The following is a 26,842-nucleotide window of genomic DNA, read 5'->3' on the forward strand; positions in this document are numbered from 1 at the left end:
CAACTGTGTGTATAAATGGGACATATATGTACTTTCAGCACAGGATATACTTTTCCCCATATGTGGCACCATTAAATGGGTGATGCATACAGATACTCATTTATCAGAAAATTGGATATATTTAAAGTGATAAAAACATTCAGACAAGTCCATAACTTTAAAGTTTTTCTAGCATTTTATATTTCTCTCATTTGGACACATGGCTGTATTTTTCACTTTTACTTATGGTACAGTGCCTACTGGCTATTGAAAGTAAGGGTCATGCTGTCTGTAAATTGAAAATCTTGATTTGTGAGTAAATTGAAATGAAAAGTCACCTTTTTAATAAAGATGACTTTACCGTTCAATTTACTGACATTTGAAAACATTGTTAAACATCAATTTGTTCCCAGCTGACTTATTGAGTTTACTACACTCAAATACACTGTTCTTCCCTCAGGAACTAGAAGGGACAAGTTACCCTGTGTTTAAAAAAAAGTTACTCAAATACATTTCCCATTTAAATATGTACCTGTTCTTCTGGATTCCCATATAGCTGGTTGTACAGGGATAGGACCTTGGTGGTCAGCAGTTCTAACTCCTTAGATGTAAAGTTAGGGGCCCTGTCACCTGCTTTGCCCAGCATCATGGCTCCCAGAGGTCGACAACCAGGCGCAAAAATGGAGGAGGTGTGCTTGGCTGCAGTGAGCTTTTTTCCTAACGCTTTGTACATGTACACGATGTACATGATTGTCAATGGAGATGGACACAACCGTTGGCTTTGATGTGTTGCTGCCACGCATATTAGGTTATGGCTGTGTCCGTCGTGGAGTGTTACACCTACTACATGGTCAACTTTAGCTGATGGCCATCGAATTGCAAATGTCCTTAGGGGAAGGTCTGGAGACAGCCATTTTAGGACGTGAGCCCCTGTATTTTTACACGTTAAGTGTTTCACCACCACTAAAAATTATGACTAGTTTGCATACCAATACAAAATGCATACATTACTGTTTTTTTTATAAACTTGCCGTATTACAATGTAATGCAGCCACTTACTAATTTGATAGTGAAGCAGTTTGTTTTATACATCCATTGATGGAATTAAAAAATAATAATGTGTAAATAATACATTTAAATGTCTTATGTATTATATAATAAATTGCTTATGCAAATTTAAACATCACAAAAACATTATGGGGGTCATTCTGACCCTGGCGGTCCGAGACCGCCAGGGCAAAAAAGACCAAAGCACCGCCAACAGGCTGGCGGTGCTTTTTTCTGTATTCTGACCGTGGCGATATAGCCGCGGTCGCACCGCCGGGGCCGGCGGTTTACCGCCGTTTATGCCCCAGCGGTGATAATCCGCCAGGGCAGCGCTGCAAGCAGCGCTGCCCTGGGGATTATGACCCCCTTACCGCTAGCCTGTTTCTGGTGGTTTTCACCAGGAAGAGGCTGGTGGTAAGGGGTGTCCAGGGGCCCCCTAACAGGGCCCCGGCCAGCTTTTCAAATTTTACAAAGACATGAGATGTGTGTTGAATATCAAGTATTACTTGCCCATTTAAAGTGGTATTTTTCCTTTGTCTTAAATGCAGACATATTAACCCAGGGAGAGGTAGAAGACAACAGCCTTCCAATACACTGTGGCAGCACCTGGAGACATGACATAACCAACTTCAGTAGTGTACTACAAGAAGTCCTTTCTTCACTGATGAGACACATCAACAGCTTCATCCAGCTTCCACGACATGAGGATTTTGCAAATGCAAAGGGAGTTTTAATGCTTTGGATGGCATACCACATGTGGTTGGAGCAATTGATGGCACACATATTGCCTTAGTGCCACCACACACCAGGGAACAGGTTCACCACAATCTGAATAACTTCCGTTCAATCAATGTGCAAGTTGTTTGCTTATCAGATGTGTACATCTCAAGCACGTGAACCCACTTTCCTAGCGAAAGAAACTAAAAGAGTCAGGATTAACCATAAAAAAAGAAAACTGTCAAATTGGGGTAACCTCTGTAGAGTATTTAGGCCACATAATATCACAAGAAGGCATTAAACCTAAGATTGATGTAGTGGAGTCAGTAAAAAAGGCACCAATACCGACTGACAAGGATGACTTGCTGAATTCTACTCTAAATTTGTAGGAGGTTTTGCCAGTGTTGTGGAACCCTTCCATAACCAACTCAAGAAAAGTACAAAAATTGTGTGGGATGAGATGTGACAAAAAGCATGTAATGATATAAAAACAGCCATAATTAATGCTCCACCACTGGGAGGGTTTGACCCAAACAAATCCACCTATTTGACCACAGATGCTAGTAACAAAGGGCTAGGGGTCATGTTCACACAAAGAGAGAATGGGACAGAACATATAATTGCATTTGCATCAAGAGCTCTTAAAGGGGCCGAATGCAGATACTCAGTGGTGGAAAAAGAAGCATTAGCCTGCTACTGGGCAGTAAGACACTTAACATTTTTTTTATAGGGGGTCCCTTTCACAATAAGATCAAACCACAAACCCTTAGGACATGCTTTCTCAACAAAAGGATCAGAAAGAACTACACCCAAAATTTCTCTGTGGATGCTGGGACTAGAAGGGTATAATTTCAAAGTACAATATTTACCAGGATCACAAAACAAGTTGCAGATTATCTATCTCGGAATCCTCTGGAGAGACAAGATCAAGGGTTAGAAGAAATTCCAGAGGACATGGTATTAGAGATAACTTTGTCAAGCGTAGGGTCTGAAGAATGGGAGCAAAGTATGGAAAATGATAATGAACTACAAAGTATCTATTCCTACATACATGAAGTTTGGCTTACACTTAAGAGCAAATTAACCGACCACATAAGTAATTACTGGGAAGTGAGGATGGAATTAAGTGATAATGGAAAATGTATTTGTAGGAAAAATAAAATTATACCTCCCCAAGCCATGAGGGAAAAAATAACCAGGCTAGCCCATGAGGGACATTTGGGACGCAGCCTAACAAAAAAAAGAATAAGAGAAGACTATTGGTGGCCTCACATGGACGCCATGGTTGAAGAATTAGTTAAAACTGTAGAGACTGTGCTAACAGTGACAAAATCCTAAGTACACAAAAACCCCCACTCTCACCAGTCCAAATTCCAAATAAACCATGGTTGCAGGTAGCTCTTGATATAATTAGGCCACTAAACTACAAATCTCTCAGAGAACGATTCATACTAGTACTAATAGATTACCACACAAGATGGGTTATAACTAAGTGTGTTCATTATATCACATATATACCTTGTGCCTGTTAATTATGTGTAACCTGTAAGGGTCAAGTGAGCAGCCTAGCTACCCTTCAGCCAACCTTTCTAGAAATCTGAAATAGGATCCTATTGTCAACTTCTACAAGATCATGGAAGAAAGTATGTTCCTTTAGAGAAATTTATATTTTCAAGGTATGTAAATGTGGAGAATAGAAAATCTGTACTTACCTGTATTTAATTATTTTGGAGAATGTGGTTGTCCATATTCTTTCAAGAACATTTTCAAGTACAATATTCAGTATGAAATTCTGATAGAATACTTTACAGGAAGTCATCAAAGTACAGCAACACTGTTGCTATTTTTAGCTTCCTGCAATGAGTTTCACAAGTAAATAATTTGAGAAACTCTTATTTTGGGAGCAGGGATATCATTATGAGGGCTCCAGATTGATTCCTAATATTTTAAAGAATGCCTTAACAAAAGAGACATACCTTAAGCCACACTATAGCCCATAATGATAGTGATTTAACTTTTGCTGTTTGAGTGGTTTCTCTTGCACACCCATCTCGAAAATGAAAATAAGAATGTGGATGTTGCAATTTATCACAAACTTTGTCAGCCAGCAAAAATTGTTTAGACATAAGGATCTATACAAATGTGCATACATTTTGATGGTGCACCACTTTCAACAAATTTAAGAAAGACCAATCAAGCAATGTCATTTCATTGTAGTTTTCTCTTTATTCTTCTTTTGTTTCACAATTAAAGCACGTTCATAACAACATCAGCCAACGTGTTTTGTCACCTAAAAACAGGACTTCTTCAGGGCTGTAATAAAATAAATGTAGTACCCTTACATTATGAACCCACATAGACATTATAAATTCAAACACAAACATAAAACAATTAGTATTAAGTTATCACATTTAACTGCTAACTTAACATATAGACAAGGTATACCCGCAATATATACAATCAATATTAGAAATCAAAAATAAAAGACATACGTTAATAAAAATTCCACATACAAAAGTAAAACATTATAGACATAACAATGAGGTAATCAAAGAAGTGACCAGTAAGGCTTAAAAAAACACATCTATAAAAAAAAATGTAAAACAACTTTGCAATACTCCCAACCAACTGTTACCACAAATGAAGGTACTATATTTTAATGGTTTTAGCCATATTTATGTTCAATGCAATATTATCCCTTCCATGGTTGGCCTGTGTCATTTAATTTGCACATAGGGGGTCATTCTGACAGGGCCAACGACCGCGGAAGCACCGCCAACAGGCTGGCGGTGCTTCCTGGCCAATTCTGACCGTGGCGGTAAAGCCACGGTCAGAAAAGGGAAACCGGCGGTTTCCCGCCGGTTTTCCCCTGGCCAAAGGAATCCTCCAAGGCGGCGCTGCTTGCAGCGCCGCCATGGGGATTCCGACCCCCTTCCCGCCATCCTGTTCCTGGCGGTTCTTACCGCCAGGAACAGGATGGCGGGAACGGGTGTCGTGGGGCCCCTGGGGGCCCCTGCACTGCCCATGCCACTGGCATGGGCAGTGTAGGGGCCCCCTAACAGGGCCCCATAAAGATTTTCAGTGTCTGCTCTGCAGACACTGAAAATCGCGACGGGTGCCACTGCACCCGTCGCACCCCTTCAACTCCGCCGGCTCCATTCGGAGCCGGCTTCATTGTTGAAGGGGCTTTCCCGCTGGGCCGGCGGGCGGCCTTCTGGCGGTCGCCCGCCGGCCAAGCGGGAAAGTCGGTCTTTTGGCGGTTCCCGCCAGGCGGGCGGCTTCCGCCGCCTGCCGGGGTCGGAATGACCCCGATAGTCACCAAAAAGCTATTTCATATAAATATTTGATAATTGCACAAAAGAAGTCTACCGTTTTGTTTGTACAATATTTATAATTTCAGTTATCAAACCAAATTGAGAGACACTCATTCCTTTTCCTTTTCATTTCTAATCAATTCCCATTCTTCATGTTCAGAACAGTGATTGCACTGTAGGCAACATATTGCCTACACTGAAAGTAATACCTAATGTATAATAGAAAATACCATATCAAGTCAACAATATCGCCATCATTAATCACACATGTTGTCAGAATCAAGCAGGCCACACCACCGCCACAGAACAAAACAACAATATCATCTAATATGAAATAAAGAATGCCATGTCAGGGCAACAAATTTGCCATCAACAAATAAGCATATCCGTTTACAACTCTACAAATGTGTTCTATTTTAACAAAGATGTTTTATCCCGCCAACAGGACTGAGACGAAAAACATAATACTCTTTATTGTTAGCAACAACCCCCACCCATTCCTACCACAGTGTTCGTTAATCGCATTACTGAAAATCTCATAGAGAAAAGCAACCCCATGCAACCAACAAAGACATACCAAGAGAGCCCATATATTGTCATATGTTATGAAAGAAGCCAATCTTAACCAACGGCCCCTATTTTAAATAACTTACTTTTTTAATATATCAGTAATTAATCTTCAGCAACCACCATGACAGCCGTCAACGAGGGATGAAACCGAATCAGAGCCTTCGGTGGTGGTCGCTTTTAAAGCTACCACCTCGTCCCATACCCACAAAGCAACCCAGCATCGGCGTTGTCACAACACGCATTTGCAATGTTAACCCAGAAATAGGTCCAAAAATGCGGCGGCCATTTTACAAATGTGCACCACAGATTGTTTAGGCAAGTGGTTCTATACAGTTATGATTCATGAAGAGCTCCGAATTCAATATTTGCTGAATACATTTCAATAACACCCATCTTAAAACTTAGATTGGAGAACTAAACTGGGTAGGACCAGTTTCCTATTTGTCAAAATTGAATCACAAGTCGAAAAATATTTCTACTATTTAAAGTTGATCTTTTAACTTTATCTGAGTGACAGAATGTTACAAGAACATTTGTGAAAGATGTAGGAAAGTGCATCATTTTAGTGGTCCCCCTCATTGATTGTTCTACTGGGATTTTTGATTTCTTCCCAACTTCTCAGTACAAATGTCCTGTCCCCAAACATGGTAAAGCATTGACTAACCCCACTCGACTTGTCTAACTTTTAGGTAAGTCTATAAAACATTGGTGCAGAAATATCACTAGTGATGTACAACCTAGATGTTATTGGTGAGCTGCAGTACAGATTTACACCACCCTCATTAACAATTCTAAAAGTAGGACTTTGAGCCTGCCATTGATGCTCATAACTGCTGTGATCAAAAGTAAATGTACAATACTAGGAAACTGCGTTTGACTTATTGGAAACCATACTTTCTATATTAGTTAAACCTTCTATAAATAGTGTCTTCAAGCCTTAATTGCAGTATGATATGCAAAAGCTGCAAAGGAACTGCGTTTGACTTATTGGAAACCATACTTTCTATATTAGTTAAACCTTCTATAAATAGTGTCTTCAAGCCTTAATTGCAGTATGATATGCAAAAGCTGCAAAGGTTAGACAAATCTAACATTTAGATTAGTATGTCCTGAAGTTAACAGAATACATCAACTCTTTCCTATAGCAAACACTTATTTGAGAATAAATGCAAACTTTCCCATAAGTCAGTTAAGGAAATAACTTCATATATCTATTTGACTAATTTCTAAGAGTAATATCTGTGAGTATCAACCATGTACATGCATTCGTGGCAGCCATCTTTGAATGACATTTGGTGAAATTTAATAACATATATTCACTGAAGGAAGATGTGGATGTATGCATATCTGCCCTAAGTGGCAAAAGGTATGTCCTGGTTCCTTTATGACTCTGCCACATGATCTAAGCAATAAGAGGCTTAAGCTGAAAACTAGTCTCTATGTGTTCCCTACTGGAGGGGATTTTTCCTGACAGTTATGAATGGAATATTTCCATGAGGAGCAGGCTCAGTACTGACTTGCATAAGGCTGGCCTCTGTCTATAGTGGAACAGTGTGCAAAAAAGATTGCTTGGCATGCTGTCCAAAGCAATTGGCAGGATTTAGATTACTTGCAAATATTCCTCCCATCTTATTTTGTGCATTTGGTGTAATTTCCTAGGTGGCCAAGGGTACGCACAAACGTTGGTCTCTTGCTCTCTCTGTCACAGGATCCAAGCTATTCCTCACTGATGAGGCTGATAAGATCAAAACCAGTCTCGGGTTGCTTGGGTTCTATTCTAGAGGGGGGCTTTTATGGCAGTTTGGGGGGGACTGTTCCCATGAGAAACAGGGTCAGTCCTTATCTTCATGACGGAGACCTCTATCTCGGGTGGCGCTGTGAAGAAAAAGCAAAAAGCAGAGCAATTGCCAGCAGATGAGACTATTTGCAAGCACTCCTTACATCACTTTTTGTGTGTTTGAGTTATCTCTTACACATCCACTCCAGCATTGCTGCTGTGGATGTAAATACATTCACTGTGACTATATAAGACAAATAAAAAGGTTTTCCTAAGCCAATATTTTTCACAGCCTTGACCCATTGATTTGCCAAGTGCACATGGTTTCCTGTGGAGTGATTAGCTGTTGACATATACTGATGTAATTTGAATGATAATATTGAAATAGGTAAAAACCAAATGATTGCGTGATTAATGAATGTAAATATGCTCGTGATTTATGTCATACAAGGAAAAAGAAAAGACTGCCTTGATAGATGTAGAGGAACATTTGCTCAAATGCATAAATGTTAAAAAATAACACCTGCTGCTCTCATCACCCAGACAGATAGTGCTGTTCCTTGCTGCAGCAAACCCAATGAACAAGGAACAAAATATTTCTGTGTATACTGTGTACAAAATAAACAAAGCACTATTCTCTAAGGTCATTTGGGTAGCAACTAATGACTAAGGGTCTAATTTAGATCTTGGTGGAATCAGTCCCACCGTCGTTTGTCTGTAGGATAATCTGCCCACCAACTTGGCAGACCACCTGCTATATTTAGATGCTGGTGGGCCCATAGATTGAAGTCTGTTGGCGAACCACCGTCACCGCCAGAATTTCTCACCTGCTTTGATGGTGCCATAGGCAAAAGCAGCTGGCAACAGGACTTGAGCCAGTTTAACCGCTGGTCTTCCTGCTTCCTAGCAGTGGTAACACTGGCTAAACCTCCATACTTGAGTTGGAGGAATCAAAGACTTGTAAGCACAAAATGTTTATGGCTTTTCATTTTTTTTGCCCCCATGAACCTGATCGTACAAGTCCTGTCTTTGCTGCTGCTACTGGACCATGACAAAAATGAACCCCGCCATCTCAGGAACCGAAGGTAAGTGACAATTCTACCTGTTATCATTGGAACTGTCTGTGTACATTAGCTCTGGATTTCTGCATTTTTTTAAAATACTTGCAAGCAATACTGTGATAATATACAATGCATATGTGTGTAATGTGGTTGTTTTGGAAATTGAAAGAAACAAATCTGTATATTTTATTTACATGTACCAGTTCAGTCCAAATTGCCTTCATGCCAATGGATACTTATACAGAAAGTCAATACCCAATTCAAAATGAATCCTTGCACATTTTATCATTTTTCCTAAACTACCAAATCAGATACATATACATTGCACAATTATTGTAACCATATAAACCCAATAAAATATTGTAATTGCATTACACAATACAACATGCGGGGTCAACAAGAAATGTACATTCAATGTAACCTCTAAACTTAAAACATGGCATATATGTTTCAATGCCACATTTCCCCTTGTCTTGTGCATTTTCAGTTAATATTGAGATTCCACTTTACTCAAAAGTGTTATTTTTCATTTGTGATGCATATGTGTTTATTATTAACACTTAGGATTTTCAAATGAACACACCTGCATTTATAAGTTACAAAAATATAAACATGTTTAATCTTGGTGTAGGTGTCCAGTATCATGATGAATGATTGCACCAAAATTAACATGTCCATCACAAATGTTCAACACTAATGTATGACCTTTAAAAATATGTCAAAAATGAAACCTGTGTTTGTCACTGTCATAAATGAAATTATTTTCATGTTACTCACTTTTGCAGTAATAAAATTGTCATCAATCAATTAATAAAAATTTAAAAATAATGCCAGGACAAAGTTTGTGAAAATAAAATATAACACATTCCAAAAATGAGATCCTTATCTCATTATGACATTTTAAAATTAAAAAAATGTCCACGGGATTCTGGAATTCAAATGTGGTCTTCAGTGCCTCCTGATTACACTGTCAAGCATATACTCCTCAGTAAAGACAGATCAGACACCTCAATTACCTTTCTTGGAAGAGGTGGGTTTAGGTTTCTCAGGGGTCAGTGACAGGTAGGGATTAAAAGTGGGTGGAGGTGAAGCAGTAGAAGGGGTGTATTTGATGTATGTTTGGCTGTGTGTTTCTTTGAAGGTGGGTGAGTGAGTGTGTGTGTTTGCATTTGGTGAGTGTTGGTATGTGTGTGAGCTTTTCTGTGGGTGTGTCTATTCGGATGAGTGTGCCATTGTAGGAGTTTTAGATTCAGGTGATTGTGAGTGTGTACGTTTGGTGGGTGTTGTATTGCATGTAGGTGTGTGTGTATGTGTGTGTGAGACTGTGTGTGTTTGGATCTGTGTGATATTGGGGTGGATGTTGTGGTTGTGGTGCTTGTATGTGTGCTGGTGGGTGTGCTGGTAGTTATGGTAGTGGTGCACGTGTCTCTGGTGGTGGGTGTTGTGGTTGCGGTGGTGGTGGTGGTGCACAGGTCTGTGGTGGTTGTCGGGGGTGGTCCACATGGTTGTGGTGGTTGTGGTGGTTGTAGTGCCTGTGGGTGTAGTGTCAGTAATGTGTATCTGTTGGAAGGGTATATGTTTGTATTTCTTGGTGCATTTGTGTTTCTGTGTGTGTGTGCTACTTTTGTCTGTTGGAGTGGGTGCTTGGAAGAAAGTGAGTTTGCTTGGGTTGCGGGGGGAGGTGGGATTTGGGATGTTGATGTGTTAGGCCCAAGATTGGGCAAGTTGAGGGGCTGCGGTCTGTGCAGAGGCTATCTTTGTAAGCGATCTTTCCATGCCAGATATTGAACTATGAATGTCATCCAGCAATACAACAATCTGTTGTATTCAGGAAGTAAGCCCCAGAATGCCATTCACGGTCACTGTCTGGCTTGCAGAGATGCTGCATGAGAGCTCAATAGCCTCTTATCTGAGCACAGCCAGAGGGGCAAGGAGTGAGATGCTTTGCGACAATGTAGACCCCAGCACTTTGGGGGGTGGTTTGGCCAAATGAGGGGGAGCAAGAGAGAAGGTAGGGATGAGAATTTGGGTAACTGGCAAGGATGCAGATGGAACAGGTCCTGATGGGTTTGCCATCATTAGGGACTGGTTGTCTGTGGCCGTCTCCGAAGAAGGTGTAGAGCTGGTGGTCTCCATGCCAGCCCCCTAGCCCTCCATGCCACTGTATCTGTTAGTGTCTAATGTTTCTCCACACAACACTCAGTGGTCAGCTGCTTCCCCCCCCTTCATGGCCAGAGTATCCTTCACTTGCTACTGCAGATGCTGATAAGATACTTACACTATTTGTATCATAACTACACCTATCACAAGGTTTTCTAACAAAACATTTACTAATTTTAATTTCTCACCTGTTATAGGCTATAAAACTCAGGTATACTTTATCCTTACCCCATGCATGAAGGTAGCATGTCATGGACCCATTTGTTCACAGTTTACAAAATGACAATCCTTAATCCCATTTCATTTCAGAGCATTTCACTTAAGTACTTCAAATTCCTCATGGAGTTGTTTAACACGTCCAAATGCTACTTAGTGGTTGTTTTGAATAGCGAACTCATGTCTCAAAAATGAACATCTAACAACAAAATCTGTGCCATGTACATTATCCATCTGCAAAAGTCCCTTTCACTAACTCCTGTGCTTCAACATTGATTCATCATCTGGACATAACAAAGGGCATACAAATATTGCTTGGGGTACATGTAACTCTTTCACCAATGTTTGTGCATCCCTGTCTGTTTCAAGTAATAGAGTTTGCCTACTAAATTCATGTTTGTTGGAACAGACTGACCTACATGCACATTTGTGAAGGAAAAAGGGTTTTTGCCAATCTGCTATTGTCAACATGAACTGACTTGACTCCTGCAGTGAAAACATATTTTTCAACTGTGTTTGCTAAGAAATGTTGCCACTCAGCTCATGTTCCTAGTCATTTTGGCCCAGATGCTGAATATTGTTTGGTCATTATATGAACTCACTAATGTGAAGTCAGAAACATCCACTGTATCGTAAGTACATTGTATGCCATGTCACCTGCAATAGGGCCAACATTATCTTCTGACATTCGTAATGAAGAATCACACCTTATGGAATCCTCAGTAGGGGGTCTGTTTGGTACAACTGTTCCTCAGAACATAGGCAACACCCAGGTATTAATTTTGTCTTAGGCAGGCAAGTGTCTGCTCCATACAGTCCTTGAGTTGTGATAAGGAATCTAGTGGTAACCCTTAGCACACATCAATACACAAAACACATCATCATACACCTTTTGCAAACTTTAAACCTTCCAGAAATTCTCTTGTTGTTTGGATGAATCAACCTTTATCTTGATGCCAGAAATCATTTCTGCAACAAAAAATAGTTAACTAACAATAAGAAGCAAAACAAATAACTTACCCCCTTGATGCTGCTGTTGGGCTCTCAACTTCCCATAAAGGTCCAGATAGGCCACTACAAGTATGCAGGCCACTATGAGGGAGGGAGGGTCAGTGTGCAGCACATGCACTTCCCACGTTGGGAGGCCTGGTGGAGCTGGGCATCTGTTGACTTTTGGGTCCAGCGTCGTAGCTCCTTCTACCTTTTAATTTAATGTATATTACACCGCTTGCAGACCACTGGGGCCCACACCTTTTTGATGATGGCCTTCCATATCACCGTCTTCTGATGGGCATTGACCTCTATGAATAAGAAAAAAGAAAGACAAATACGTTTTGTGAGTTTTTTTTTCTATTTCTGTGAAATGTTTTGTAAAATCTCTCACAAGCATTTCTAAGTTAGTACAGACTATTTACCATTTTTTTCAGAGGAAAAACCAATTGTAGTGACCTGTTGAGTATTCTCATCAATTTTAATATCCTCATTTTACAAATCCAGGCCACAAACATCATCTTGGCCAAAGGTCTGCAACATTTCCTGTGATTAAAACTACTTCTGATCAGTACAAATTACTGTGAGCTACTGAAGGCTAAACAACTTGTACATTGTTAGCACACACACCCATGCACAGCTTAGTTGGCTTAATGCCTTATCTTTTTAGAACCAGTTACTATTGCTTGAACCATTTACTAAGGACAGTATGAAAGAGCTGCCATGTGTGTCATTGAGAACATGGTTGTTGGTGATATATGAACAACTGTGTGTATAAATGGGACATATATGTACTTTCAGCACAGAATATACTTTTCCCCATATGTGGCACCATTAAATGGGTGATGCATACAGATACTCATTTATCAGAAAATTGGATATATTTAAAGTGATAAAAACATTCAGACAAGTCCATAACTTTAAAGTTTTTCTAGCATTTTATATTTCTCTCATTTGGACACATGGCTGTATTTTTCACTTTTACTTATGGTACAGTGCCTACTGGCTATTGAAAGTAAGGGTCATGCTGTCTGTAAATTGAAAATCTTGATTTGTGAGTAAATTGAAATGAAAAGTCACCTTATTAATAAAGACGACTTTACCGTTCAATTTACTGACATTTGAAAACATTGTTAAACATCAATTTGTTCCCAGCTGACTTATTGAGTTTACTACACTCAAATACACTGTTCTTCCCTCAGGAACTAGAAGGGACAAGTTACCCTGTGTTTAAAAAAAAGTTACTCAAATACATTTCCCATTTAAATATGTACCTGTTCTTCTGGATTCCCATATAGCTGGTTGTACAGGGACAGGACCTTTGTGGTCAGCAGTTCTAACTCCTTAGATGTAAAGTTAGGGGCCCTGTCACCTGCTTTGCCCAGCATCATGGCTCCCAGAGGTCGACAACCAGGCGCAAAAATGGAGGAGGTGTGCTTGGCTGCAGTGAGCTTTTTTCCTAACGCTTTGTACATGTACACGATGTACATGATTGTCAATGGAGATGGACACAACCGTTGGCTTTGATGTGTTGCTGCCACGCATATTAGGTTATGGCTGTGTCCGTCGTGGAGTGTTACACCTACTACATGGTCAACTTTAGCTGATGGCCATCGAATTGCAAATGTCCTTAGGGGAAGGTCTGGAGACAGCCATTTTAGGACGTGAGCCCCTGTATTTTTACACGTTAAGTGTTTCACCACCACTAAAAATTATGACTAGTTTGCGTACCAATACAAAATGCATACATTATTGTTTTTTTTATAAACTTGCCGTATTACAATGTAATGCAGCCACTTACTAATTTGATAGTGAAGCAGTTTGTTTTATACATCCATTGATGGAATTTAAAAATAATAATGTGTAAATAATACATTTAAATGTCATATGTATTATATAATAAATTGCTTATGCAAATTTAAACATCACAAAAACATTATGGGGGTCATTCTGACCCTGGCGGTCCGAGACCGCCAGGGCAAAAAAGACCAAAGCACCGCCAACAGGCTGGCGGTGCTTTTTTCTGTATTCTGACCGTGGCGATATAGCCGCGGTCGCACCGCCGGGGCCGGCGGTTTACCGCCGTTTATGCCCCGGCGGTGATAATCCGCCAGGGCAGCGCTGCAAGCAGCGCTGCCCTGGGGATTATGACCCCCTTACCGCTAGCCTGTTTCTGGTGGTTTTCACCAGGAAGAGGCTGGTGGTAAGGGGTGTCCAGGGGCCCCCTAACAGGGCCCCGGCCAGCTTTTCAAATTTTACAAAGACATGAGATGTGTGTTGAATATCAAGTATTACTTGCCCATTTAAAGTGGTATTTTTCCTTTGTCTTAAATGCAGACATATTAACCCAGGGAGAGGTAGAAGACAACAGCCTTCCAATACACTGTGGCAGCACCTGGAGACATGACATAACCAACTTCAGTAGTGTACTCCAAGAAGTCCTTTCTTCACTGATGAGACACATCAACAGCTTCATCCAGCTTCCACGACATGAGGATTTTGCAAATGCAAAGGGAGTTTTAATGCTTTGGATGGCATACCACATGTGGTTGGAGCAATTGATGGCACACATATTGCCTTAGTGCCACCACACACCAGGGAACAGGTTCACCACAATCTGAATAACTTCCGTTCAATCAATGTGCAAGTTGTTTGCTTATCAGATGTGTACATCTCAAGCACGTGAACCCACTTTCCTAGCGAAAGAAACTAAAAGAGTCAGGATTAACCATAAAAAAAGAAAACTGTCAAATTGGGGTAACCTCTGTAGAGTATTTAGGCCACATAATATCACAAGAAGGCATTAAACCTAAGATTGATGTAGTGGAGTCAGTAAAAAAGGCACCAATACCGACTGACAAGGATGACTTGCTGAATTCTACTCTAAATTTGTAGGAGGTTTTGCCAGTGTTGTGGAACCCTTCCATAACCAACTCAAGAAAAGTACAAAAATTGTGTGGGATGAGATGTGACAAAAAGCATGTAATGATATAAAAACAGCCATAATTAATGCTCCACCACTGGGAGGGTTTGACCCAAACAAATCCACCTATTTGACCACAGATGCTAGTAACAAAGGGCTAGGGGTCATGTTCACACAAAGAGAGAATGGGACAGAACATATAATTGCATTTGCATCAAGAGCTCTTAAAGGGGGCGAATGCAGATACTCAGTGGTGGAAAAAGAAGCATTAGCCTGCTACTGGGCAGTAAGACACTTAACATTTTTTTTATAGGGGGTCCCTTTCACAATAAGATCAAACCACAAACCCTTAGGACATGCTTTCTCAACAAAAGGATCAGAAAGAACTACACCCAAAATTTCTCTGTGGATGCTGGGACTAGAAGGGTATAATTTCAAAGTACAATATTTACCAGGATCACAAAACAAGTTGCAGATTATCTATCTCGGAATCCTCTGGAGAGACAAGATCAAGGGTTAGAAGAAATTCCAGAGGACATGGTATTAGAGATAACTTTGTCAAGCGTAGGGTCTGAAGAATGGGAGCAAAGTATGGAAAATGATAATGAACTACAAAGTATTTATTCCTACATACATGAAGTTTGGCTTACACTTAAGAGCAAATTAACCGACTACATAAGTAATTACTGGGAAGTGAGGATGGAATTAAGTGATAATGGAAAATGTATTTGTAGGAAAAATAAAATTATACCTCCCCAAGCCATGAGGGAAAAAATAACTAGGCTAGCCCATGAGGGACATTTGGGACGCAGCCTAACAAAAAAAAGAATAAGAGAAGACTATTGGTGGCCTCACATGGACACCATGGTTGAAGAATTAGTTAAAACTGTAGAGACTGTGCTAACAGTGACAAAATCCTAAGTACACAAAAACCCCCACTCTCACCAGTCCAAATTCCAAATAAACCATGGTTGCAGGTAGCTCTTGATATAATTAGGCCACTAAACTACAAATCTCTCAGAGAACGATTCATACTAGTACTAATAGATTACCACACAAGATGGGTTATAACTAAGTGTGTTCATTATATCACAACAAGGACACTCATTAAGTTTTTGGAGGATACGTTCTTTGAGGAGGGAATCCCAGACATACTAATAATAGACAATGGGGTACAGTTCACGTCACACTAAATGCAGGCGTTCTCAGAAAAACTATCCATAAAACACATGAAAACTGCCCTTTACTGTCCTAGGGCTAATGGATTGGTGCACCGCATGAACCGCATGATCAACGGGTGCATGCAAAGGGCAGAAATAACTCATATTCCCATTGCCAGAACTCTTCAAGAAACCATATGGACATATCGCACCACCCCTAACCCCATTACAGGGGTATCACCTTTTGTTTCACTTAAAGGGAGACAACCTAAAATGAAACTATCTGCTTCGTGGCTTAAAAGAACAAACAGCAGTCTCTAGGCAACAGATAATGGAAAAGATCCAAAAACATCAGAACAAATATGAACAACGAAATGACAAACATAACTGCACAACGCTCTCAAATTTTAAGATGGGAGAATGGGTCAAAGTAAAAATTCCTGAAAATAGGATAAAAGGGAATAGCCATTTCTCCAAACCATTGAGGGTGTCCAGAGTGGGGGAAAATGTTGTCACCTTAGAGAATGTCCAGACCTGGGAAATGGACAAAATCGCCAAATTTAAAAATGAGACACACAAATCAATCTCGATTCAATTTGCACAAGATCAGACATCATGACTGCACAAAGAGTAGAAAATATGAGAAGAAAAAAAAAATACCTGTATGGCACAAAGATTTTAAAATGTATTAATGCTATCTTAATATTTGATAATTGTTGTTCTCTTCTTAAACTGTTATAACCCATTATTGTTAATTACTACTGTAGCTATGGTTGGTACTTTGTCCCTTTATTTACAGGTATATCGTCTGAATTTCTTTCATGGTTAAAAAGGAGATGTGTTGTAATTACTCGACCTATGGGTCGAACCATTGTGTATATTATCTTACTACTTTCCCTCATCCATTTTCCTTTCCCTCTCCCCTTCCCAATCTAATGGAATGCTTCTGTCAGTTGAACAATCATATTGATTGTGTTTAGATTAGTATGTGAGAGAGTTTCCTTGACTGAAAAGCTGATGGTGTATTATTTAACATTACTGAAGAACTACTAGGTGCTTTGGACTTATTGGACCTATTATAACACACTAGGGGCCAGATGTAGCAAAGGGTTTGCGCCTCGCAAACGGCGAAAATCGCCGTTTGCGAGGCGCTAAAGCCTCTTTGCTATTCAGAAATGCATATTGCGAGTCCGTACCGACTCGCAATATGCATTTCAGAATCGCAAATAGGAAGGGGAGTTCCCTTCCTATTTGCGAGTCTGAGTAGTATGCAATACCATTTGCGACCGCGTACGCGGTCGCAAATGGTATTGCAGTTACCATCCACTCCAAGTGGATGGTAACCCACTCGCAAATTGGAAGGGGTCCCCATGGGACCCCTTCCACTTTGTGAATGGACCCAAAAATATTTTTTCAGGGCAGGGAGTGGTCCCAGGGACCACTCCCTGCCCTGAAAAAATACCGAAACGAAAGGTTTCGTTTTTTTTTTTTAAGTGCAGCTTGTTTTCCTTTAAGGAAAACGGGCTACACTTAAAAAAAAAAAAACAGCTTTATTGAAAGCAGTCACGAACATGGAGGTCTGCTGACGACAGCAGGCCTCCATGTTTGCGAGTGCCTATACTAGCTATGGGGCCGCAATTTGCGACCCACCTCATGAATATTCATGAGGTGGGTCATTGCGACCCCATAGCGAGTTGCAGTCGGTGTCTGAGACACCGTACTGCATACCAATTTGCGAGGTGCAAATTGCGAGTCGCATGGACTCGCAATTTGCACCTCGCAAATTGTTACGTTGCTACATCTGGCCCTAGGTGCTTTGGACTTATTATAACACTGGCAACGAGGATGAGCAATTTGCAGTTAGCACTCATATCAAATGGGACCCCTTCCCCTTTGTGAATGGCCCTAAAAACATTTTTTCAGGGCAGGCAGTTGTCCTATGGACCACTGCCTGCCCTGAAAAAATGAAACAAAAACGTTTCATTTTTTTGAGTGTATGCAACTCGTTTTCCTTTAAGGAAAACGGGCTGCAATACAAAAAGAAAACCTGCTTTATTAGAAAGCAATCACAGACATGGTGGTCGGCTGTCTCCAGCAGGCCACCATCCCTGTGAGTGCTGCAAATCGGAAGGGGGGGTCGCAATTTGCAACCCACCTCATTAATATTAATGAGGTGGGTCTTTGCGACCCCCTTGTGATTCGCAGATGGTGTCAGGGACACCATCCTACATATGGGTTTGCGACTCGCAATTTGCGAGTCGCAAACCCAAACACACTTACATCTGGCCCTAAGTGTGCCCTGTGACCATCTACACATAGCCTCTGTAGAGTATTTAGGCCACATAATATCACAAGAAGGCATTAAACCTAAGATTGATGTAGTGGAGTCAGTAAAAAAGGCACCAATACCGACTGACGAGGATGACTTGCTGAATTCTACTCTAAATTTGTAGGAGGTTTTGCCAGTGTTGTGGAACCCTTCCATAACCAACTCAAGAAAAGTACAAAAATTGTGTGGGATGAGATGTGACAAAAAGCATGTAATGATATAAAAACAGCCATAATTAATGCTCCACCACTGGGAGGGTTTGACCCAAACAAATCCACCTATTTGACCACAGATGCTAGTAACAAAGGGCTAGGGGTCATGTTCACACAAAGAGAGAATGGGACAGAACATATAATTGCATTTGCCTCAAGAGCTCTTAAAGGGGGCGAATGCAGATACTCAGTTGTGGAAAAAGAAGCATTAGCCTGCTACTGGGCAGTAAGACACTTAACATTTTTTTTATAGGTGGTCCCTTTCACAATAAGATCAAACCACAAACCCTTAGGACATGCTTTCTCAACAAAAGGATCAGAAAGAACTACACCCAAAATTTCTCTGTGGATGCTGGGACTAGAAGGGTATAATTTCAAAGTACAATATTTACCAGGATCACAAAACAAGTTGCAGATTATCTATCTCGGAATCCTCTGGAGAGACAAGATCAAGGGTTAGAAGAAATTCCAGAGGACATGGTATTAGAGATAACTTTGTCAAGCGTAGGGTCTGAAGAATGGGAGCAAAGTATGGAAAATGATAATGAACTACAAAGTATCTATTCCTACATACATGAAGTTTGGCTTACACTTAAGAGCAAATTAACCGACTACATAAGTAATTACTGGGAAGTGAGGATGGAATTAAGTGATAATGGAAAATGTATTTGTAGGAAAAATAAAATTATACCTCCCCAAGCCATGAGGGAAAAAATAACCAGGCTAGCCCATGAGGGACATTTGGGACGCAGCCTAACAAAAAAAAGAATAAGAGAAGACTATTGGTGGCCTCACATGGACACCATGGTTGAAGAATTAGTTAAAACTGTAGAGACTGTGCTAACAGTGACAAAATCCTAAGTACACAAAAACCCCCACTCTCACCAGTCCAAATTCCAAATAAACCATGGTTGCAGGTAGCTCTTGATATAATTAGGCCACTAAACTACAAATCTCTCAGAGAACGATTCATACTAGTACTAATAGATTACCACACAAGATGGGTTATAACTAAGTGTGTTCATTATATCACAACAAGGACACTCATTAAGTTTTTGGAGGATACGTTCTTTGAGGAGGGAATCCCAGACATACTAATAATAGACAATGGGGTACAGTTCACGTCACACTAAATGCAGGCGTTCTCAGAAAAACTATCCATAAAACACATGAAAACTGCCCTTTACTGTCCTAGGGCTAATGGATTGGTGCACCGCATGAACCGCATGATCAACGGGTGCATGCAAAGGGCAGAAATAACTCATATTCCCATTGCCAGAGCTCTTCAAGAAACCATATGGACATATCGCACCACCCCTAACCCCATTACAGGGGTATCACCTTTTGTTTCACTTAAAGGGAGACAACCTAAAATGAAACTATCTGCTTCGTGGCTTAAAAGAACAAACAGCAGTCTCTAGGCAACAGATAATGGAAAAGATCCAAAAACATCAGAACAAATATGAACAACGAAATGACAAACATAACTGCACAACGCTCTCAAATTTTAAGATGGGAGAATGGGTCAAAGTAAAAATTCCTGAAAATAGGATAAAAGGGAATAGCCATTTCTCCAAACCATTGAGGGTGTCCAGAGTGGGGGAAAATGTTGTCACCTTAGAGAATGGCCAGACCTGGGAAATGGACAAAATCGCCAAATTTAAAAATGAGACACACAAATCAATCTCGATTCAATTTGCACAAGATCAGACATCATGACTGCACAAAGAGTAGAAAATATGAGAAGAAAAAAAAAATACCTGTATGGCACAAAGATTTTAAAATGTATTAATGCTATCTTAATATTTGATAATTGTTGTTCTCTTCTTAAACTGTTATAACCCATTATTGTTAATTACTACTGTAGCTATGGTTGGTACTTTGTCCCTTTATTTACAGGTATATCGTCTGAATTTCTTTCATGGTTAAAAAGGAGATGTGTTGTAATTACTCGACCTATGGGTCGAACCATTGTGTATATTATCTTACTACTTTCCCTCATCCATTTTCCTTTCCCTCTCCCCTTCCCAATCTAATGGAATGCTTCTGTCAGTTGAACACTCATATTGATTGTGTTTAGATTAGTATGTGAGAGAGTTTCCTTGACTGAAAAGCTGATGGTGTATTATTTAACATTACTGAAGAACTACTAGGTGCTTTGGACTTATAGGACCTATTATAACACACTAGGGGCCAGATGTAGCAAAGGGTTTGCGCCTCGCAAACGGCGAAAATCGCCGTTTGCGAGGCGCTAAAGCCTCTTTGCTATTCAGAAATGCATATTGCGAGTCCGTACCGACTCGCAATATGCATTTCAGAATCGCAAATAGGAAGGGGAGTTCCCTTCCTATTTGCGAGTCTGAGTAGTATGCAATACCATTTGCGACCGCGTACGCGGTCGCAAATGGTATCGCAGTTACCATCCACTCCAAGTGGATGGTAACCCACTCGCAAATTGGAAGGGGTCCCCATGGGACCCCTTCCACTTTGTGAATGGACCCAAAAATATTTTTTCAGGGCAGGGAGTGGTCCCAGGGACCACTCCCTGCCCTGAAAAAATACCGAAACGAAAAGTTTCGTATTTTTTTTTACTTGCAGCTTGTTTTCCTTTAAGGAAAATGGGCTACACTTAAAAAAAAAAAAACAGCTTTATTGAAAGCAGTCACGAACATGGAGGTCTGCTGACGACAGCAGGCCTCCATGTTTGCGAGTGCCTATACTAGCTATGGGGCCGCAATTTGCGACCCACCTCATGAATATTCATGAGGTGGGTCATTGCGACCCCATAGCGAGTTGCAGTCGGTGTCTGAGACACCGTACTGCATACCAATTTGCGAGGTGCAAATTGCGAGTCGCATGGACTCGCAATTTGCACCTCGCAAATTGTTACGTTGCTACATCTGGCCCTAGGTGCTTTGGACTTATTACAACACTGGCAACGAGGATGAGCAATTTGCAGTTAGCACTCATATCAAATGGGACCCCTTCCCCTTTGTGAATGGCCCTAAAAACATTTTTTCAGGGCAGGCAGTTGTCCTATGGACCACTGCCTGCCCTGAAAAAATGAAACAAAAACGTTTCATTTTTTTGAGTGTATGCAACTCGTTTTCCTTTAAGGAAAACGGGTTGCAATACAAAAAGAAAACCTGCTTTATTAGAAAGCAATCACAGACATGATGGTCGGCTGTCTCCAGCAGGCCACCATCCCTGTGAGTGCTGCAAATCGGAAGGGGGGGTCGCAATTTGCAACCCACCTCATTAATATTAATGAGGTGGGTCTTTGCGACCCCCTTGTGATTCGCAGATGGTGTCAGGGACACCATCCTACATATGGGTTTGCGACTCGCAATTTGCGAGTCGCAAACCCAAACACACTTACATCTGGCCCTAAGTGTGCCCTGTGACCATCTACACATGGTTTAGTGGTACAGAGCTTGGCACCAGGCTTGCCACAGGCCATTCTCTGCACCCAAAGTGTACTGTGCACTGTCAAAGGTCATATTCAGTGAGTTCAGTGAGGTCAGTGGCACAGTGGTTTGCCACATGGTCTGTACCCACATCTACTGCCAATGTCGAAATGCATGCTCATTAATTTTGCTGTGCAGTGATCATCAGGATGGAAGTATCACCTATAGTGAACAATTGCTGTGTAAAGCTGAAGGCCATTTGAAACAAGCTTCAACAAACAGGAGGTCAAAGGTCAAAGTCTTTGATGCTTACTCTTACTGCATACAGCTAAATGCCTGACGAGCAACTCCAGCATTCTATTAAATATACACAGTCAAACTGAAGTTATTGTTCATAAACAAATCTGAAAACACCTGAAATGTGTCCAGTTGCGGATAGGCAAGAATATTTTAACCAATTTAAAAATATTTATCAATGTATAGGAGTACACAGATTTTATTATCCAAATATATTAACTTATTATTAATAATCAAGTTGCACTTGTAATAGAAAAGAAAGTAATTTTGGTATATCTAGCTTCATGAAGATCCATCAAGGGGCAGCAAAGTTAAATGGAGATGGATACTGTTAGGAATTGGGTTTCTGGTTGGCAGAGGTATGCACTCTGTGCAAGCAGGTACCACAATCCTAGTCAGGGTAAGTCACAAACACACCCAAAATTGACCTGTGCTCCACCCTGGTAGCTTGGCACAGAGCAGTCTGGCTTAACTCAAGCGGCAACTACCACTACCAGGACATGTAAAAACTTAAAAGAATGTGTCCTACCTTTTATCTGTATTGCATCCTGCCCTCTGGCCTGTCCAGGGCCTAACCTAGGGGTATGTTACCTAATTGAAAAGGGAAGGATCAGGACGGGAAAATGGTTTATTTTGTCAGGTCGACATTACAGTGTAAAACTGCACATACAGGCACCAATGGCAGACCTAAGAAAATTCTGAGGGTTTCTTAAGTGGATGGCACAATCAATGCTGCAGGCCCACTAGTGGCATCTAATTTACAGGCCCTGGGCACATGAAGTGCGCTTTAATAAGGACTTATAAGTAAATTAAATATGCTTATTGTGAATAAACCAATGTTACCACTCTTTAAAGGGAAAGCACAAGCATTTTAGCACTAGTTAAAAGTGGCACAGTGTACAGAGACATAAAGCCAAAAAACAAAAATTCAGAAAAGGTAGGGGGAGGAAGGAAAACTCTGTCGCTCCACAACAGTAGTTGCTGATAAACAGCATTAAGCAAAATGTGGCATTGAGATAGTTCAGTGCTCAAACTAAACCATTTTTGTGGTTTGGGTAATTTCCTTTAAAAAATGTGTATCAGGATTCCACAAGGACTACAAACCTGAACAATTGTGGTACCATTTGTCCTCAACACCTTTAGTATTAAGCAATGACTATGCCTGATTTGATTTGCAAAGAGGTGAAACAGCAAGAAAACAGATGAAGTGGGGCCGAGCACAGAACCAACACAGGTGCTGGAATGGCGGCATCGATGTGCTGCTATAGTGACTGTAGGAATGTAGGTTATTTTAAAGGAACAGCGATCCCGAAAGAAGCAAAGTTGCGCTTAGACTTTGTCAATAAATGTAATAATGATGTTTAAAAAAAAAAGGAAAAAATACAAAGTTGGTTAATTGTCACGAAAAAGTAAAAACATAAAACACATTACACTGCTAATTCTTATTTAAGGTAAAGAGCAGGATTATAAGAATTAACAGTGTTATCTATTTAATGTTTTCACTTTTTGATGACAGGTAACCAACATTGCCTTTTTCAATTTTTTACTCTTTTTTCTCCTTTCTTTTCCACCTATGTTTATGTATGTATGGATTCACCTAGCTGAATCCCAGGCATTGAATTTGAAATGTCCTGATGATGATGCTTTTATTGTGAAAGCATTGAAACGCCATCAACCCTCCACATTGGCCCTTTATTGTATATCTAATTCGACAGGGCTGCTTGGTGGTTTTGTGTATATTGTGACATACATGGGATCATTTCTATAACTGTCACTTGAAAATTGCCTCAGTATGTTATTCTTATTTTTGGGTGCTACACACTACTTTTGATTGTCAATAATCATGCTTTTAAATTTGAGATTTTGGCCCTGATTTCGGTCTTGGCAGAGGGAATACTCCATCAGAAATGTGATGGATATCCCATCCATGTAATACGATCTGATAGAATATAATGGGATTGTTATATGGGGAACGGGATATCCGTCACTTTGCAATGAAGTTTTCCATCTGACAAGACCTGAATCAGGTCCTAAGACAGTGATTCACAATTAAATTCATTGACATAGTTTGAGATTAACTGTACTTCTGTAGGGACTTTTGTTTCTTTAGAGTATCATGTACCCTTAGTCCTTATGTACCCGTGAGTTTCCATTTTTGTTTGTAAAGTAAGGAATGTATGGGCAGATTTTCTGACATTGTGCGCTGTGTTTGTGTCACAGAAATGATGCAAACCAGCCCAGCACAAAATGTTTGTAATATTATTTAATTTTCAGTGCAAACTTTGTTTTGAGCTGAAAAGTGCCTAAACGTCATGCAAAGAGAGAAGGGAGTGTCCAACTCGGGGACTGAGTACACGTGCTTGCCAGAGCTCCACCAATTGTACCATTAACATGCATGCTGTGCTCCCCGTGGCAGCCCTCTGTCGCACAGGGTCTCGCTGGTGATCATTGGAGACCCTGTGCTGTCCTTTTGAGCTACCACTTCCCAAGCCCATTTGGAGCAGAGCAGGCAGAGCATGCCGACCCTAGCTCCAACATGGTGGCCACCATGGCTGCCTGGCTGTAGTGAGGAGTTGGTTCCAGGGATGATGAAAGGGGGTGCCACGGCACTGGACCAGACATACTGGACACTTGTGGTGGCGGTTGGCCCATGTTGGGGCCACCCTGGGCACTGGAGCAATGGCTAAAGCAACCATTAGTGCAGGACCAGGCCTCGAGAACCACGTGGTGCAGAGATACTGGTGTCCCGGAGGGGAGGAGCTGAGAGCCAGTAAGAGAATTCTGAGTGCAGTGCAAGGATCCACTGTGACCCTAAACGAGTAAGAGGCCCCATGACAGTTGAAGTTGGCAGGCGAGGCAAAATGCAGTAAGCATTGGGCTCTGCACCAGCTCCCCCAAGGTACCCTTCCATCTACAGACTCTGGCATAATATGATCTCTTGCTGTGAGCCCCCCTGTCCTTCAATGACTTTACCTACCCGCGTCTGTGCATCTCCTGGGCCTCCTTTCAGGGATGGGACCGCAAGCTAATACATGTGCGCCTTGGAGAGGAATCAAGCCCTGAGACGTTATACTGCCACACTACCTGAGACCATATACATAATTTTGAAGGGCTGTGATTTTCTCTTTCTTGCGGAGTTGCTGGGGGTCACTTTGATTTTGAGACTTCATTTACTAGGAACACAACCAGCCAGGCTCTGTTATTAGATGAAGGCTTGTCCTGCTCTTGTGCCATCGGGGATGCTTCTCTTCCCATTGTCTCTAAGCGCAGAGGCCGGTTTCTCAGAAGGAATCCCATTTTGAAACTCACAGCCTTGATGATCACCACCAGTGTGTATGGGGCTGTCGCATGTGGGCATTTATTGCAGTCTTGCCACATAGCCTGCAAGGTGATAGTGTCCCAAGCGTTGACTACTGACAGAACAGAAAAGTCAAGTGGTCTTGGACTACTGGTGCTGTTCATTTACTTGTGGTCTGTGCCGCCTGCCCTACTGGGAGATTTGGGACAGACTCTGGGTACATATGGGCAGTTTCATCGACTGCCAGGATACAGATCTAACAGGCTCTGCAACTGCCACCTGTATTGCTATGTCTTTTAATTGCAGTGGCAAGAAAGACAGTACCCTAAAAAATGTGCTCATCAAGCTCCACTCCAAGAAACCTGATCATGGTGGAGACTCCTGGACCACGCTCCTGCTTACCCCCTCAATCAAAAAGGGTCACATGCCGTTCATGCAACAGTCACACAGTCATTCCTTGAACATCTGTTTGGCACCTTAAGGCAAGGACTAGCTGCCTTCAAGTGGGACATTGCAATGAATGCCAAAGACCTGAAGAAAGATATTGGAGAGCTGGGTCAAAGAGTCAATGCCCTGGAGCAGATTGGTAGCTCCTCCTCCGAGGAACTGGAGTTCCACAGGCGGGAGCTGTTTGAACTCAGGAACAAATACACACAGCTCCTCTATCAACTAGAAAATTTAGAAAATACGTCCCGTGCTCTAACATTCTACTTAAGGGAGTTCTGCTACAAGCAGACTCAGGGAACCTTGAGAGCTACATCATCCACCTGTTTTGCCACCATGGCGGCTTGGCTGTAGTGAGGAGTTGGTACCAGGGATGATGTTAGGGGGTGCCACGCAACTGGACCAGATATACCGGACACTTGTGGTGGCGGTTGGCCCCTGTCGGGGCCGCCCTCGGCACTGGAGCAATGGCTACAGCAACCATCAGTGCAGGACCAGGCCTCAAGAACCACATGGTGCAAAGATACTGGTGTCCCGGGGGGAGGAGCTGAGAGCCAGTAAGAGTATTCTGAGTGCAGTGCAAGGATCCACTGTGACCCTAAACGAGTAAGAGGCCCCATGACAGTTGAAGTTGGCAGGCGAGGCAAAATGCAGTAAGCATTGGGCTCTGCACCAGCTCCACCAAGGTACCCTTCCATCTACAGACTCTGGCATAATATGATCTCTTGCTGTGAGCGCCCCTGTCCTTCAATGACTTTACCTACTTGCTATCAGAGACTGTACAGCTTGGGGTGGTTCCATCTACCTGCCTCTGTGCATCCCCTGGGCCTCCTTTCAGGGATGGGACCTGCAAGCTAATACATGTGAGCCTTGGAGAGGAATCAAGCCCTGAGGAGTTATGCTGCCACACTACCTGAGACCATATGCATAATTTTGGGGGG

The sequence above is a fragment of the Pleurodeles waltl genome, chromosome 2_2 (assembly GCF_031143425.1).
Source record: "Pleurodeles waltl isolate 20211129_DDA chromosome 2_2, aPleWal1.hap1.20221129, whole genome shotgun sequence".
In the NCBI taxonomy this organism is placed as follows: Eukaryota; Metazoa; Chordata; class Amphibia; order Caudata; family Salamandridae; genus Pleurodeles; species Pleurodeles waltl.